The 12,926-nt window shown below is 41.4% G+C and overlaps 1 protein-coding gene across 1 annotated transcript in view; it reads left to right on the top strand.

Annotated features, from left to right (window-relative positions):
- LOC124741123 (poly [ADP-ribose] polymerase tankyrase-1-like) overlaps window positions 1-12,926 on the top strand; it is a 101,803-nt gene that overhangs the window by 27,606 nt on the left and 61,271 nt on the right. The gene's annotated exons all lie outside the window — the stretch shown is intronic.

The following is a 12,926-nucleotide window of genomic DNA, read 5'->3' as shown; positions in this document are numbered from 1 at the left end:
CTGTTGACGGATAAGCCGGCGCCTTGTTAGGAAACTTGCGTGCGCTGCGCAATACTGTCTCACAAACGGGTTACTTCACAGTGATCAAACGCTAATGCTACACTGTCCTTTCATTTCTCACACACAGTCACTTCTCACTCTAAACACGCTGTACACAGATTGTTTCATAGCACAACACACGTGCGCACTATCAGCTGACGTGAGGAGCATTTAGTGCACCGCAGCTTCGCACCTGCTAACCGGAAAAGCAGAGCCTGCATCCCTCTATAACGAGTGGGGTGCTTAGCTCAGGTAGAGGACAGCGTCTCACTGTTATACGGTGCACAACATTGGCAGGAGTAATCCCTCCAGAAAAAGGAAGGCAAAAAAGTGGGGAAGGGAAATGTAGACTGAAAAAGTTACATCGAATTTTAGGTTTTTTACTATCGTTACTTTTTGTATTGCATTTTCTTATCAAGCCATTCTCTGCGTTATGTAAGTAATCCTTCACTGTCTAGAATGTTTGGATTAACAGGTACATTTCAGTTTTCTGTTTAAATAGGTTTGTATTAGCAATTTCCGTGGTCTCCTTTGGAAACCTAGTGTGCTGTTTTATTCTTTTTTTCTTCCTAAAGGCAAGTTCCGTCTTTATCCTGTTCCAGCTCTTCGTGCAGTAAAAGCGAACGTCATCTTTGATGTGTACATCTGGTTTCTAAATGTACACACACAGTGCACTTAAAACCCCAGTGTTTTGGACAGGTCTTTGCAATTACCTCGAGTACAACGCTTGGTTATTGATGTGATGCCACTTACCTGCAGTTTGAAAATTGTATTCGTATTTTGTACATTTGATTCCCAGAAGAGAATATAATAATTAAGAATTCAGTGTACATTTGAACAGAATGTAACTAAAAGATGCTGGCTGTTATACACTGAAGAGTCGAAGAAACTGGTACACGTACCTGGTAACGTGCAGGGCTCCCTCGAGTGCGCAGAAGTGCCGCAGCACGACGTGCCATAGACTCGACTAATGTCTGAAGTAGTGCTGGAGAGGATTGACACCACGAATCCTGGAGGGCTTTCCTTAAATCCGTAAGAGTACTAGAGGGTGGTGATCTCTTCTGAACAGCACGTTGCAAGGCATCCCAGATATGCCCAATAATGTTCATATCTGGAATTGTCCTGCTGGAATTGGCCAAGCCCATAGCAATGCACAACGGACATGAATCGGTGGAGGTGAGCAGACAGGACTTTTACGCACATGTCACCTGTTACAGTCGGATGTAGGCATATGAGGGGTCCCATATCACTCCAAGTGCACGTGCCCCACGCTATTACAGAGCCTCCACGAGCTATAACAGTCCCCTCCTGGAATGCGGCGTCCATGGATTCAGGAGCTTGTCTCCGTCCGTCCTCTCGATACGATTTGAAACGAGACTCACCCGACAAGGCTAGAAATTTCCAGTCGTCAGTAGTACAATTTCGGTGTTGGGAGGTCCAGGCGCGACGTAAAGATTTGTGTTGTGCAGTCATCAAGGGTACACAAGCGGGCCTTCGGCTCCCAAGCCCACATCAAACACGTTTCGTTGAATGGCTCGCTCACTGACACTTGTTGATGCCCTAGCATTGAAATCTGCAGCAATTTTGGGAACGGTTGCACTTCTGTCAAGATGAACGATTCTGTTCAGTCGTCATTGGTCCCATTCCTCCAGGATCTTGTTCCGGCTGTAGTGATGGAGATTTGATGTTTTACTGGTCTCCCGGTATTCACGGTAAGCTCGTGAAATTGTCGTACTGGAAAATCCCCACTTCATCGCTACCTCGGAGATTCTGAGTCCCATCCCTCGTGCGCCGACTGTAACACCACGTTCAAACTCACTTGAATCTTGACGAAGTGCCATTGTAACATTAGTAACCGATGTAACAACTGCGTCAGACACTGTAAGTAGGCTGTTTATATTTTCTTATTGGCAAAGTTACGTAGCGCTCTATATGAAAATCACTGGCTGTGCTGTGTGCAGCCTGTGGCTAGTTTGCATTGTTGTCTGCCATTGTAGTGTTAGGCAGCGGCAGCTGGATGTGAACAGCGCGTAGCGTTGCTCAGTTGGAGGTGAGCCGCCAGCAGTGGTGGATGTGGGGAGAGAGATGGCGGAGTTTTGATAATTTGTAATACTGGATGTCAATTATGAATATTAAGGTAAATACAGTGTTTGTTCTCTATTAATATCTTTCATTTGCTAACTATCCCTATCAGTAGTTAGTGCCTTCAGTAGTTTGAATCTTTTATTTAGCTGGCAGTAGTGGCGCTCGCTGTATTGCAGTAGTTCGATTAACGAAGATTTTTGTGAGGTAAGTGATTTCTGAAAGGTATAGTTTAATGTTACTCAGGGCCATTCTTTTGCAGGGATTTTTGATAGTCAGATTGCGTTGCGCTAAAATTATTGTGTGCCAGGTTAAGCACAGTCTTGTATAAATAGTTCTAAGGGGACGTTTCAACACTTGTTGTCTTATGTCGGCGTTGACGACCACAGCTCTGTATTCTGCTTGTTTACGTGTCTCTGTATTTGAATACGCAGACCTGTATCAGTTTCTTTGGTGCTTCAGTGTATAATGATGGCGGGTCTCTAAGGGCATAGCGTGCTGAATAAGTTACCTCGCAAGTGCCTTTGGTTGTTCAACTGAGAATCAGTATTCATCCCTAGATGTTTTCCATTTGTTACATTGTCTATAGAGGTGCCAACTACATTTAACTGAATAGGATCACTTTCAATCTTCAAACTGAAATTCCTGGCGTTTGTTCTCTTTATCTTCAACGTCACTTTATGGCTTATTGTCCGATTGTAAAACTCCTTAAGGGCCTTGTTTTATCCCTCTACATGGAGTTCCCTAGTTTTCTCAGAGACTATAGTATTGCTGTCATCAGCAAAGATATTATTTCTCCATGACTGTCAATAGTGGGAGAGCCATGGACGTATATCAGGAAGAGTATTGTTCCTAAAATGCTACCCTCAGGCACTCCTGTATTAATATATATTAACTTTGATAAATGCTTTACTAAGACCTTAGACATATTTGAGGTATGTGTTATCTGTACAATTTTTACCCAGTGCTAGATATGGTCAGAACCAGTCATTAGCTACTGCTCTTATCACTAATGTTTCTAACTTATTTAGTAGAACGTTATGGTTTACACTATCAAAAGCACTCAAATAATCTGAAAACTGTGTGTCACTCACTCATCTTTGTCAAGAGCATCAAGTTATGAGTTATACTATGGCTCATTCTATACTCCCACTTCTTCGAAAACCAAAAAATTATTTAGTTCAAATGTCTTTCATAAGTGTTTTATATTTTCCAGAGTGTCCATAACAGGGCAATGGGCCACTAGTCTTCTAACTGCCTGCTTACCTATGGTTTGGTAGGTGTACAACTCCTGCCTGTTTTAAACATTGTGGAAATTTCCTTGATGTCAAGAATTCGTGTGTATTAAGGGAGCTTGTATACTCTCTATGCAGTGTTTCAGTACACACATTATTACTTCGTCTAATCCTTTTCACCTTTAATACTTTAGTTTTGCATAGTTTTACTACGTCCTTGCTCTGTTGTTGTAGCAACTTTTTGCAGCAGTTTGCAACTTTTTGTAAATCTTTCGGCACCTGCGATAAAGATTTAATAATTCTCGCTCATTATGACTGTTTTTAATGTAACTGAGGCACAGAAGGATTTGGAAAGACTTCTTAACAACTGCGGTTATCCATTTGTTTTTGTGAAACATTTTTAGTGATTTGGGTGCTTTTCAAAAGCTCTTTTAAAAATTCAATTTAAATAATGTTGAGGGTATAGACGATTTACGATTTACATTCGTTCCTCATTACAATTCATCCCAGGTTTTGGTACGCTGGTTCTTTTGGAAAATCTTGTATTTTGATTTCTGATAAATATGTTTCATAAGCTTGCAGTTTTTGGGAATTTTCCATACCCAATTTTACTGTTATTTAACAGAAACGCACTGATAAGCCAAGATCTTGTACAGCTATTTCACACTTTTCTCTGTCCATACTTTTGGCGAGATTATCAATCACTGATGCCGTTGTTGTAGTAACCATTGTTGTACTATTGACCAACTGGGATATCCCAAAACTCTGAAGGATATTTGTGGGGATGCTACTAGTTTCTTTTATGATGTCTTCATGTTTATGTCTTCACACAACAATATGTAGACTATTGTACTTGAGGTTTTAGCTAGTACTTCTGTTAATTTATTGAGAAAAATGTCCAAATTATCACCAGGAGATCGAGACAAACACATACATATTGATTAATTTCTTGGCGTTATGAGTTCCTGTCCATTAAATAGCCAATGCAACAGAGAGTTTTTCTGCACTTACCGTGCTAAGGTCACGTCTTGCTTCGAACTGTGATCATTTTCTGAAATAAATACATGACCCTCCGCCATTTGAAGTAGTCATACAATAAGAGTCTATCCTTTCATCCAACGAAAATACTGCATGTTCTATATCTGTGACTCTACACAAATGGTCAGTGACAGAAAATATTGTACAGTTGAACGATTACACTCAAGATAAAATTACTGTATTTTATTTTGTGTCTATTGCATGTTTATTTCTTATTCAATCTACCTATCTAATCTTCAACGTCCTCCTGTTGCACCACATTTCAAAATGTACCATTATCTCCTTGTCTGAACTATTCACCCTCCACATCTCACTTCCAATTACGGCTGCCACTGACTGGCACTGAAATTGCTATCAGAACTTAATAGATTCCTTCTTTTCAGTAATTCCTTTCACGGTGTTCCAGTCTGAATTTTATATCCCATCTATATTGGGAATCAACAGCTATTTTCCAGTCCGTAGAACAAAGTTTTGCAACTGCTTTTAGTGACTCATTTACTAACCTAATTCTTCAGTCAACACCATCTAATTCGACGAAATTTCAGAACTATTGTCACACTTTTATTGATGCTCATTTTACACCCTATTTTCAAGACTGTATTCATTATGTTCAACTGATCTTTCAAATCATTTGCAGTCTGTGACACAATTACAGTTTCGTCAGATAACCTTAAATTTTACATTTCTTCTCCGTTAGTTTTTTATTTCGTTTCTCAATTTGCCCTTGGTTTCTTCACAAGACGATCAATGTGTACATTCAATTACATACGCAATATGCTTCGAAGATACCTTCTCATGTCCTTATAATTTCAGTCCTACTTCTGTACAAGTTGTAGATAACGTTCCATTACCTTTTTTATTTCTAATACAATAAGAAATTGTAAAGAGAGAATTGCTGCTGGAGGAGGAGAAAATTCTTTCGCAAGCTGCAAATAGAAACAGATTGATATTGTGTCAGATCCAGTGCCTATTCCTTTGCAGAATAATTTCACTTGTTTTTCTTTCCAATGAATATTTATTTCGATATCTGTTGTTCAGACGTTCCCTTGATGAATTAAATAAGGCACCATAGTAAGATCTTCCTCAGCGAAACAATTTTGGAGACGAAGTTTAGTATGTCCACTGTCTGTCAACCCCTTTTCGGCACCATTGCGTCACATAGTGTCAGGACATATGGCTTCAAAACTTCCACTGAATTAACTTTCAGATTTGTTGAGTCATACAGCTTATTGTCTTTTGTCCACGCTATTTGGAAAGAAGTAGAATAGATTAATTTACTTTTCCAGTTATTAAGTTCTGTACTGAGAGTAGAAAACTTCGTATTTACTCACTTCCAAAAGAATTCGCGAATTTAAATACAACAAAGCTTCGGTTCGATGTTCAAAAGACATAAATCCTAAACTGTAAGTTTTATTTGCAAATGAGTCTCCTCCATATCTTCTGGCAGCGGTGTCTGGACGTCGCAAGCCCAGAATATCAGACGGGCTGGCTCGCCTTTACGTGTCACAGAGGTTGGTCGCACATCAGCGTTTTAATGCGCCGGTACGCAGGTACGAAATGATTCATTTCTCAAGCAATTTATAGGCTATTTAGCGGAGTATTGAGAAATGGACTGAACAATCAAAACCGTAGGGCTAATGAAGTTGACCAACACAATCGGATTATAGTTCAACATTCATAAAAATTTATTGATATTACTGAAATATCGGTGAATGGTGATCTCACTTCAGTGTGGATTCAAAGCAAAGTCATTAACAAACAATCATAAATAAAGAGAAGAAGTACAGTGTAAATGCAGAACATATGCTTGCAGATTTCCTTTTTCTCAAAGCAGTAATTATCAAAACTATGTGCAAACATTTCAAGAAATTTTGATTCTTTACTAAACACGATGCAAAACATGGTTCACTACTCACATGCCACCAATAACATCAGCTATAGCAAAGTAATCTACACTGTGACAATTATTCAACTGTATGAGGAAAATCGCAAATTAGTCACAAACTGCCGGGCGTGCACTCCCTTTACTTAACACGTAAATGTCACTACAGATATTCGACTTTAGGTTATGAGACGTTCGTTATGTCTGCCATCATTGGCGATGATGTGGTGCCCACGAACAGCGAAATTCTGCACGGCCCGCTGAAGTGTCGGAACTTCGATGCTGTCGATGACCTCCTGAATGGTTGTTTTCAGTTAAGCAGTGGTCTTGGGGTTGTTGCTGTACACCTTATATTTAATATAGCCGCACAATGAGGAGTCATATGTATTCATATCCGGAGACTATGGCAGTCAATCAAGGATGAGGCCGGGGGCCTCTGGGTACCCAAGATCCAGAATGCGGTCCCCAAAGTGCTTCTTCAGGACATCAGACACTCTCCTGCTTCGATGGTGTCGAGCTCCGTCTCGCTTGAACCACATCTTATTGATATCTGGGTGATTTTGGATAATGGGGACGACATCATTTTCGAAAACCTTCACGCAGCTTTCGGTAGTCACCATGCCATCAAAGAATATCGCACCGATTACTACGTGACCCGTTGAGGATGGAGAGATTTCTCGATCGCGGAGTACGGATTCTCAGTCCCGCAAATGCGCTTGTTTAGCTTATCGACGAACCCATGCAAATTAATCCGGGCTTTGTCACTAAAGCAAACCAAACGCATGCGGATATTAATTCCCATCATGCCCCATGGCTAACCGCGGAGTTTTAACGTCCTAACGCAATCCGTTGACACGTTATGGCGATTTTATTTCATTCACTTCAATAGTATTCACCCTGTAATTTCATTTCTGCCTTGATTCTCACTAGTACGAAGCTAAAGTTCCAACAAGTTCTCCAAAATAAATAATCGAAACTTTATTTAGAGTATTCCAAATCCTGCACGAAGTAAAAGTGTAGGGCAGAGCTCAGTAAATTAAGTCCAGCGCTCTGCACGCACAAACAGTTCGCGTTGACTCGCCGACCAGATCACTATTCAGATCTACCTCTCGTGAGATCACCGGAACGACACTCCGAGACAGAAAGCTGCCGAAACTCGAATCACGAAACACCAAATACCGAATGAACCGAAAGACGCAAAGAGAACACGCGCAGTGATCCACGCCCTTCCACATTCTCTGTGGCGTCGCCCAACACTGACTCGACGTTTAACACTGAGTAATATTCATATTTAAGGCTGTCCCTCATACGTACTTTACATTAAATTCAAAATAATCTCAAAGTTATCACAATCATTTTGTGGCCACACAAAACATCAGCTGTGTGGTATTACCTAACATATTAAGAAAAATGTAAATCATATTTAGGTACATTGTTTAGTACTCTCAAGAATTGTGCTACTTTAATATATACCATAAATGTGTCACTAATTTAAAAGGAGTGTTAATCTGCCATCTGTTCATTTCCTCTTTAAAACATTACTTGAAGTGCACTTTTTACTAACGCCGATTTCCATTTATGAGTAAACGTAGTATGAAATGGTATTCAACATTAGCTATAGTATTCGTCATCGATTACGATTACCTATGCAACTGAGTAACTTAAACTACCATGTTACTTCGTTCAACTGTAGCCAATTCAGAATATTGTCACATTTACAGAATCGTGCTGCTAGAAGACAGAGCAAGTTACATAAATGAAATCAGATTTTTTTAGTGTTTATGACCGTCTTTAGCTTTGATTTGACACCCTATATGCTACGACACCTCGAAGAGCGAGCTAGTTATTAATTATGAAAGGCCTATCACAATATTCGCAATCAAAAGCATTCCTAAATGCTGTAATAAATATCGCAAAATTGTGGGGGTGAGGTCATTTCTTCACGAATCTCTCTCTCGTATCCTCGGTTTCATGATATGGTTAGGAGAGTGTCGCGTTTCGAGCCACCGTCAGTTGCCGACACTATACAGGCAGCATCAAAAATAATCATCCTATACGGCACACCGATACTTCTGAAACTAGTAAACAAATACAATTGATTTTGTTTTTTTATGAACGGAAAATTCAAAGTTTTATTTCATACTTTCTCATAGTTCTTCAATATGCCGGCCTTGAGACGTACGGCAAATGTCAATGCCGTATTCAGATTGTTCCCATACTACAGCGAGCATGTCTCGAGTTACAGCTTCCGCAGCTGCTGTTATGAAATTTCTCAGTTCATTCACTGTTGCTGGTAATGGAGGCACATTAACAGAGTCTTTCATAGACCCTCGCAAGAAATAATCACATAGAGTCAGGTCTGGTTATGCAAGGCTGAAACATTTGGTACAATGTGAACGATCCATCGTTCAGTAATCCTTTGATTTAAAAATTCCCGCACTTCCAGATGCCAGTGTGGCGATGCCCCAGCCTGTTGGTAAATGGAGTCGTTCGAATCAGTCTCCAATTGTGGGATGGGAACGTTCTCAAGCATATCGAGATATGTACTTCCGGTAACAGTGATCTCGGCAAAAAAAAAAAAAAAAAGGAAAAAGGAAAAAGGAAAAAATGGGCCGTACACCTTTTACCGTGAAAGTGCACAAAACACATCCAATTTTGGAGAGTCCCTCTCATTTTGTGTAACTTCATGTGGTGTTCCCGTATTCCATATTCTCTCATTATGGCGGCTCATCTTTCCTCTGAAATGGAATCTTGCCTAGTCACTAAACACTAAGCGTGGAAGAAAACTGACATCCTCCTACTTGCCAAGAACGAAATTACAGAACTCCAAACGTTTATGTTTGTCACCTTTACTAAAAGTTTGTATTAGATGAATTTTGTATTGTTTCGTGTGTAAACGTCGAAGCAACACACGCCAGATGGACATCGGGGGCATGCTGAGCTGTCGAGCTGCACGGCGAACGGATTTCTGACGACTTCTTGCGAAACTATGGCGAATGCGTTCGATGTCTGTGTCAGACACTCGGGGACGGCCCGGCGATTTGCCTTTACACAGACAACCTGTGACTACGGATTGTTCGTGCCACCGTCTAATGCTTTGTGCTGTAGGAGGATCCACACAATACCTAGTACGAAAGTCACGTTCAACGGTTATTGCTGAACCGCACTGCGCAAAACGTAAAACACGAAACGCTTTCGGTTGTCCCGACACAATTTTTACTACAACTGAGGTGGGCGCTCACTCCTGCAAACAAGCGTGAGCCGTGTAAAGCTCGAGAGTTTGCTCTTTCCTTCAGTATGTTGTTCACGCACATATCTTAAATAGCAAAATAGTTATGATGTTTTTGAAATGGGATTATACTTTTTCATACAGAATTCGTTTGTTAGAGAGCAGTTTCACCAAGCACCACACTCGGAAGTACCCGCTGGAGAGGCCTTACCCGCCCAAGACTCGTCTAGCCGGCTAACGCCACTGCTGTAGGCGAGACACGCCCACATCCTCGACCGAGCGAGGTGGCGCAGTGTTCAGCACACTGGAGTCGCATTCAGGACGACACTTCAACCCGGCATCCGGCCATCCTGATTTAGGTTTTCCGTGATTTTCCTAAATCACTCCAGGCAAATGCCGGGATGGCCATTTTGAAAGGCCACGGCCGACTTCCTTCCCCCTCCTTCCTTAATCCCTCACAACAACCCCCCAATCCCCCCATCTTCCTCCCCCTCTGCACAGTAGATCACCACGTATTGACATATACACTACTGCCCATTAAAGTTGCTACACAACGAAGATGACGTGCTACTGACGCGAAATTTATCCGACAGAAGGAGGATGCTGTGATCTGCAAATCATTAGCTTTTCAGAGCATTCACACAAAGTTGGCGCCGGTGGCGACACCTACAACGTGCTGACATCATGAACGTTTCCAACCGATTTCTCATACACAAACAGCAGTTGACCGGCGTTGCCTGGTGAAACGTCGTTGCGATGCCTCGTGTAAGGAGGAGAGATGCGTACCATCACGTTTCCGACTGATAAAGACCGGATTGTAACCTATCGCGATTGAGGTTTATCGTATCGCGACATTGCTGCTTGCGTTGGTCGAAATCCAATGACAGCTAGCAGAATATCGAATCGGTGGGTTCAGGAGGGTAATACGGAACGCCGTGCTGGATCCCAACGGCCTCGTATCACTAGCAGTCGAGATGAGAAGCATCTTATCCGCATGGCTGTAACGGATCGTGCAGCCACGTCTCGACCCCTGAGTCAACAGATGGGTACTTTTGCAAGACAACAACTATCTGCACGAACAGTTCGACGACGTTTGCAGCAGCAGCATGGGCTCTTAGCTCGGATACCATGGCTGCGGTTACCCTTGGCGCTGCGTCACAGACAGGAGCGCCTGCGATGGTGTAGTCAACGACGAACCTGGGTGCACGAATGGCAAAAAGTCATTTTTTCTGACGAATCCAGGTCTGTTTACAGCATCATGATGGCCTCATCCGTGTTTGGCGGCATCGCGGTGAACGCACATTGGGAAAGTGTATTCGTCATCGCCATACTGCCGTATCACCTGGCGTGATGGTATGGGGTGCCATTGGTTACACGTCTTGGTCACCTCTTGTTCGCACTGACGGCACTTTGAACAGTGGACGTTACATTTCAGGTGTGTTACGACCCGTGACTCTACCCTTCATTCGATCCCTGTGAAACACCTCATTTCAGCAGGATAATGAACGACCGCATGTTGGAGGTAATGTACGGGCCTTTCTGGATACAGAAAATGTTCGACTACTACCCTGGCCAGCACATTCTCCAGATCTCTCACCAACTGGAAACGTCTGGTCAATGGTGGCCGAGCAACTGGCTCGTCACAATACGCCAGTCACTACTCTTGATGAACTGTGGTATCGTGTTGAAGCTGCATGGGCAGCTGTTCCTCTGAACGCCATCCGAGCTCTGTTTGACTCAATGCCCAGGCGTATCAAGGGCGTTATTACAGCTGGAGGTGGTTGTTCTGGGTACTGATTTCTCAGGATCTATGCACCAATATTGCGTGAAAATGTAATCACATGTCAGTTCTTGTGTAATACATCTGTCCAAGGAATACCCGTTTATCATTTGCATTTCTTCTTGGTGTAGCAATTTTAATGGCCAGTAGTGTACTATAGTTTCGTTTGAAAAAGAGAAGTTAATTCCCGTCTCCTGCAAAGAATATGAGTATGACAACGGACTATACGTGGCTCATACAGCAGTCTCTCTCATTTAATCAGGTGCAAACATCATAACGATCTCTTAAATGCTTTCAATTGTTTTTGACGTAAACAGTTCAGCTGATCATCCAGTATACAGGTTGATTTACTAGGATATGCAAGTATTTTAATATGTTATTGTACAAGTAAAACTAAATAAAAAAGTTGATATAAACAGAGATACGCAAAAGTTTAGTTACGGTAACAAAAGATTTTGCCTGAAATTTAGCTCCTTAGCTAGTATGAAGCCATTGCGAAACTGTACAAGTTTAAAATAAAGCACTGTTTCGATTCATTTTGTTGTTATTGATGTGGTGAATCTAATAAAATATTTTCCCAGCACGTCTAACTACCGAGACGTATTTACAATTCCTTCAAGGAGAAATGCCCCGGTTGCTCGAAGATCTTCCACTTGCTACGCGACTGCAAATGCATTCCCAACATGACCGCGCGCCTCCACATTCCACCAACCCGTCACTATACATTTAAAAGCAGATATAGATTGGTCTAAGTGCTACACGTCTGTAGCCACTCAGATCGACCGATTTAACACCAATGCATTTTTGTGTATGGGGATGAGTGAAGACATAATTTATGAGGACAGAGTCAATAGACGTGACGCATTGCTTGCTCGCGTTGTGAGTGCAACAGACGAAATTAAGAACAACCCTGTGAAACTGAAACGAGCAACGAAATCTGTTCATACAAGTGCAGCTAAATGCATTGAATTCAGTGGAGAGATTTTTGAACATTTATTGTGAATGTATTGTGAAACTGTGTGTACACTGTACAATTCCCTTAACACTGAGCTTTGGTTTTTCTGGTTTAAGATGAATTCACGTGTGCTATGACACTAAAAAAAGCAGATAATCTGACACGTTCATACAGATTCAGTTAACGTTATTACCATCATTTTTTCCAAAATTAATTTCTCTGCAACTTCTGTTGAAAACTTTGGGCAGTTGTCTGGAATTTAAAAAAGAACAAAATTGGGGCAAGTAATAAATTAAAAATTTTACGGAACTACTTATTTGCTTCTATGGATGTTCTGGAAAACTACTGCAGATACACATGTGGGGCATGTTTTATTCGCTTCACCAGACCAATAACCATAAAATAAATGGAGATCGTGCTTTACTGTAGCCTCGTTCAGTTTTGCGATAGCTTCATATTAGCTAAGTTGTTAAAGTTCAGGCAAAATTGTTTATTAGCCGTAACTTGGTAACCAAGCATTTGCGGATCTATGTGTACTTGAATTTTTTTCTTTAGTTTTACTTGTAGAATAACATATTAAAATATTTGCATCTCTTCGTGAATCACACTGTATTTCGAAACAACGGAGTGGCATCCACCTTGTAAAATGGTGTGATCCAAATTAATTTACTCTACTTTATTTACTA

Source organism: Schistocerca piceifrons, unplaced genomic scaffold, assembly GCF_021461385.2.
Source record: "Schistocerca piceifrons isolate TAMUIC-IGC-003096 unplaced genomic scaffold, iqSchPice1.1 HiC_scaffold_1870, whole genome shotgun sequence".
Classification (NCBI taxonomy): domain Eukaryota; kingdom Metazoa; phylum Arthropoda; class Insecta; order Orthoptera; family Acrididae; genus Schistocerca; species Schistocerca piceifrons.
This window is presented reverse-complemented; position numbering and strand designations above follow the sequence as displayed.